The sequence below is a fragment of the Pleurodeles waltl genome, chromosome 12, assembly GCF_031143425.1.
Source record: "Pleurodeles waltl isolate 20211129_DDA chromosome 12, aPleWal1.hap1.20221129, whole genome shotgun sequence".
Taxonomy (NCBI): domain Eukaryota; kingdom Metazoa; phylum Chordata; class Amphibia; order Caudata; family Salamandridae; genus Pleurodeles; species Pleurodeles waltl.
This window is the reverse complement of record NC_090451.1, coordinates 626,935,742-626,941,741: the sequence shown is the minus strand read 5'-3', so window position 1 is coordinate 626,941,741 and position 6,000 is coordinate 626,935,742.

Below are 6,000 nucleotides of genomic sequence, written 5' to 3'. Positions count from 1 at the left end.
ATTCGAAATTGACATTATAGAAAGTTAGTTTATTTTGGATGTCTGATATTCTGGGGCTGTGGCCTTGGTAGATTACCCAAAGAATGTCATGTACTGCAAACTGTGGTGATGAAGACACACATGTGGGATACCATTAAGTCTCTTACACAGACAGGTGTAAGAATAACTCAAATCATTAGAGGTTTTGTTTTTTTTAACCTTTTCACCCAAGTACTGTCCATTCAACACACATTTTGACTATTTGGTACTCCTTCCCCCCCTCAAAAAGGATGCAACTTTTATACTGTTACAAAAGCATGCTTCAGAGGGCAGCCTCTTCAAGGTCTTAAGAATCACAGATCATGAATTTGTCTATGTTCTGGAAGAGCACATAGAATAAGCGATTTAAGATGAAAATCAAGAGAAAGTAACAAAAAATACGAATCCTCCCACAGTTACTGAAAACTAAATACGATTTAACAATATAAAGTTCATATAAAGTGCATCTAAGAATATTTTTCTCTTTGTCCATTCAGGGCATTACCACAACATGAATGCACTGGTTTTGTTCAAGTAAAAATGAGGTAAAAAAAAGGATGAAAAATAAAACATTTCCAGCTCACTGTATTAGTTATTAGTGATAGCCCCAGAACCCTATGGGGAAACATACCACTTAACATTTCAACTGAAGGACCCATTTTTAATTAATAGGAATATATTTATTTAAAGGCTGTCACTGCTCTATGTTATTACTATTGCTTAATCTGAAAATCTTCTTTTACTTAAACCTTTTATCTTTAAATAAAATTTCAATATTTTCTACAGCTCAAGCTGAATCTTAATTACGGTAAATTCATAGCCTGCCACCCAGATTCCTTCACATTAAAACATGTAATAAAATATAATGGTCAACTACCCAAGGAGTCTTGGCAAATTTTTATCAGGAATGATCTTATGAATATTAAGTGCTTGTTAAAAGTATATCCCTTACATACTCGAATCAGATTGTGGACCGATGTTGAACTCAAGATGAATATTATGTTTTTCTTTGACTCTTAACGTCATGGATAAAGTCTCAAAATTGTCATCTTTAAGCATTTTTTTTTTTTTTACACACACTTTAATTTATTCCACTAAATTGATCTAGGTATTCCAACAAACTCGAATAAATTGATGCGGTTTTTCATTTTTACAAAAAACAACTAGCACCACAATTTCTATTGTCTCACTGTAGCTTAATGTGTCTACTGCCTGTGGAGATAAATGATATACTCTGTTACCAGCACTACAATATTGGTTCCTCTGTTAAGCTATATACAACCTTCAGCGTAACAGCTAAATTTCACCCCATCATTTTCCCCAGTCCAAGTGAATTAATTATCACTTTAAAGAAGACCCAAAAGGATTTTGTTTCCATGTTCAGTAAAATCATGGCCTTTTCTTATAAACTACGCCAATGCCAATCTGCACAAATTGTGACTATTGGTTTAGTAATTTGAATAAATGCCAACCCAGGCATCAAACTTGTTTTGGACACTGGAATGCAAAATACAAATTTTCGGAGCCATACAGGCCATTGAACTGCATTAATTTAATCATACTTTTGCACAATTGAGAAGCTTATTGATTTGGTGAGTTACAGTAAGTCGACAAAGTAGCTTATTTTGAAACTAAATATGTCAACATTTGTAAAATGTATGTTTTTATTCAGATCAAAACTTGCAGCACAAAGATTACTCTAGTATTTGGTACTACTGAGTGACTTAAAAGTGCTAATATTTTTTCCATTAATGTTCCTGTATCTGACAATACCTTAGGTAAATGGAGACACATATACTGAATAGATCTGGACATACCATCTAACACAAAAGTGTAATCTTACAGACTATAATGTTGGGCATGAAAAGCAATTTGTTTTTTAATCTGTAAAAACAATTAATGAGTAAATGTATTTCTACATTAAAAAGGAAATTGCAAAACAATAGTTTTCACATCTCTCAATGAAGGGTTCTAATACTAATTAATTTATCTTTAATGACTAAATGAGAAAATGCAGAGGATCTGCTTTTGGCAAAACTCTGCTAGGGAAAGTCCTATTGCCTTCATATTGATAATGGAACAAGAATGCCAATTTTACCCAAGGGTACCTTCTTAACGAAACATCAAGCCCCAAGTGTTTGTTGGTCTATTTTGAATACAATGAGAAACACACCTGACATGGCCTTTAAAGATTTGCCAAATGAAGGACAATTCAAGGTTGAAAGGTTTAGAACCTGCAGAGTAAAGTTTGTAGAATCTTGTCCAAGTTATAAAAAGTAAAAAAAAGCAGCATCTAATTATGCCTACTTGCAATTTTGTTATGCTTTCAAGCCCAACATCACAATCCACAAATCTGATCGAAACCAAATAAAGAAATAGGTTTATAATCAAAATATAGAATGATTCAAGATCATTGAGGACAGTAAGAAGGGTATCCAACTTATTTTTGGGAGTTGACCAAACAATTTTATCTTGCAACCTTTTCAACTGCAAGAAAGCATGTTCACCCTCCTGAAGTCAATGGAAAGTTACACTTGTACATGGTATTATATTGGGCCCAAATACTATGTCTAAAAAACTTTCATGATTTGGTAAATCAATTGATTTAACACAAACATGTACTCTAACATTTCTCCAGATACCTTTCCCAGTAATTGGCATGTGCAATTTGCCAAAACATAATTAGGCTATTGAGTATTATATAAAGGCAGGAACCAGCAGACAGTATTCATCTACAATCATTTTGTAGCTTAATCCTGGATAGCACTTAGATCTTAAGCAAACAAGGGAGGATCTAAACATGATTCCCATATTTGATATAGACTATAGCCCTTCATAAAATTTTATAAATATAGAGTCAGATTTATCTCATAAAACTTTAAAATACAATCAGCTGCATTTAAACAACCGAGGTTGACATCCTCTTCCTTTATGCTATTACAAATCGTATAGACTTTAAACTATAATCTAATACAAGTTAAATAATGTGGTTAAAAAAGCTTTAGTTTTTGTCCTCTCTGTTTTTGGTTATTAAATTTTAGGCATATAATTCCAGTACAAGAATCTATTTTAAAAAACAGCACCAGCCAAAACCAGAATATTACTGTTTTCAGTGCAAGCAGAAATTTCAATAAATACTTTAAGTAAATATCTATGGTTACCAAAAATGTAAGGCAAATAATAAAAACAATAAAAAAAAATAAAAAAAAACATCAAGCCCTCAGTGCCATTGTTTTTTAACAGAAGGTTATCTTCAGTTGATTTCTCTCTCGCCCCTCCTAATTAACCCACCCTTGACACACATCTCGAATTTCACAACATAAGGCTGTTTCGAGGTGCTTTGATTACCCCCATTCCCTAGTGCATTATTGTGTTAGTGTTCATGTTGACCAAAGGGTTCTTTAAGGCAAGGTAAAAACAAAAAAAAATACAAAAAAAAAAAAAAAAGAGGGCTAAACGTCCCAGAAGGCCAGTGATAAACGATGTTTGGTAATGCTCAGATTGGAATACAGGTTCAAGCTCTGAATCTCACATTATTTCATCCAAGTCAAGCGGTCTTACATCCTTCCACATCTAGGGTGTGTAAAACACAAAGCACTTCAGAACCGCTGTTCAATTTGTTTCATGCTTCTATTTGCAGTCCTGCGTTTAAAAGATCATGTGAGATAGATCACTTGCATTTAGCATTCTTGAAATATTCACCATGAATCATCTTCTTGACGCATCTTATAACATTGATACAAGTCTGAATTTACAGTTTGTCCAGTCTGACCTAAATTTTGGATATTTTATTAAGTAAAAACTGCAAGCATAACAAAGCAACCCTGCCATCTGCAGGGGTAGTTTACAAACCCAATCTCAACTTAGAAATGTTTAAGGAACTGAACCATCAGAAAACAAATTATCTGCTCCTTCAGGTTCTCCGAAAAAGGTCCCTGGAGCCCACACCAAGCTGTGACACAGCAGGTATGCTCACCTTTTTATTAGTGCTCAGTCTAGCAGTGGTTGATAAAAACAAACAAAAAAAAGACCCACTGGTCATTTCTACTACCTAAATCTGTTTTGGAGGAGACTCTAGTCCCTATGTCACAACTGGATTACCCATTTTTCAAAGGATTCACTTTAGGTACACTATAGAGCAACCAAATATGAAGCAGATGCTTAGGATAAAAAAACAAATATTAAATGCATTCAGGCTGAGACGAGAAGAAAACCAAAGGATTAAGGACTGCAAACATGCAAATTTGTTGGTTAGGGTGCACAATGGTTCTAGCTTGATATTTTAAGAACTTCCAAGAGAGGAAGTCTGACATACCTTGAAATGCATAAGATTCATCATGGGATGGAGCGGAGACTAACAAAAAAAAAAAAAAGATCTAGATGTAACATTAAAGATAATTTTTACAATGTTATTGTATCACGGTGTAAATAATCCATGCATGTGCACCTTTGGTGTTCAGTAATCTTACATGTGCTCTTTCTGACAAAGCATTACCAGCAGTAGTCAGAAGCAAAGGTTTGGAAGGAATATTTAGCAGTCGCCAATGATATCTTACATTTGTATCAACCCTCAAGTTTGTATTCCTTCCCCCACGCACACTCCTTTTAAAGTTATGAAATCGAATCAGAGGAAAATCTTGCAACTTGGAGTCAACCTGTAAGATGTCCAAGATGAACACTAATTTACACAAGCTGGAAAAATTGGGCAGAACTGCAACATAGTTGGCAACACCCCCTCTTCAAGAAGGTGCCTCTAACCCTGTTTCTAGCACATTTAGTTCTTGATATAAAGTGGGAAATCACATCTTCGAGGCATTCTTAGCCCTTAAAATAAAGAAATAACCTGAATAATTCTTTCTATAACAGTTCACAGAAAAATACGCAGATAAAATAATGATGCTGTTCATCTCAGAAACCACATAACAACCATTTGTGGCTTATTCTCTAAAGGAACACACTTTATTAAGGATAAAAAGGGAAGTAAAAAGGCATTCTGGGCAGAGATGAGGGATGGACCTATGAAATTATGGCATCACAAATGCCCGGGAGTGTGTCAATAGCGGGAACAGGTGTGGTAACTGCCAGGAACCCCATGAGGCTCATTAGCTAGAAGTGTGTTTCAGATGTTACTGGGTGGGAGACGCAGCACACAAAATATAGCTATCCCTCCTCTATGTGGCTTCATGCATTTTGCTGGAAAAATTAAATTGAATGAGTTGTGCTTCTGGAGAACGAATTTGTCACTCTCTTTGACAGAGAAGACGCATGCTGAAACGGAAGAAAGCTTACACAGCATAAATTACTTTTATAAGCCAGAAACACAAATCTTTTGAAAACTTACATATGAATTATGAAACATCTCTTGGTATAACCAATTGACTTTTTTGCTTCTGAACGCCAGAACTAACGTTTTCGTAGCAGATACTTGCTCGTTTGCAACTACCTGTTCATTGTACAGATTGATATTATATTGGTCAATTGGGAAACCCTCTTTTTCATTACCATTATGTCTTTAGTCCTTAAAATAAACCCTGCACTGAGTTTACATAAAGGGGCTATTGTGGTTCCGGTTATTACAGCCTTTACTCGATGGTTTCATACATAAAAAGCATTACTCTGTGAATCATTTGGGATATACAGCCTCAGTACCAAAATGTTTTGGCGACCAATAAATTAATTACATATGTATAAAAAATGCTGACAGGCTGAGCCACCTGCCATGACAAAATGGGTGAGGGTGGCTAAGATGTAGGCTGTAAGATCTCTTCAGAGATTCACTTAGTACATCTATGTTTCAAAATTGCCTTTAATTCTTCAAATAAGCATTTCGACCAATTTCTTTGATAAAACAACTTTTTATTTTTTCTCATTGTTTAAACAAAAGATGAAGCCAAATCTGGAGGGCAGAGGTTTAATTCTTTCAGCCATCAATTTTATTTAGTAACCTAAATTTAAGATGGGTGGGGCAGGAATACAGCATTT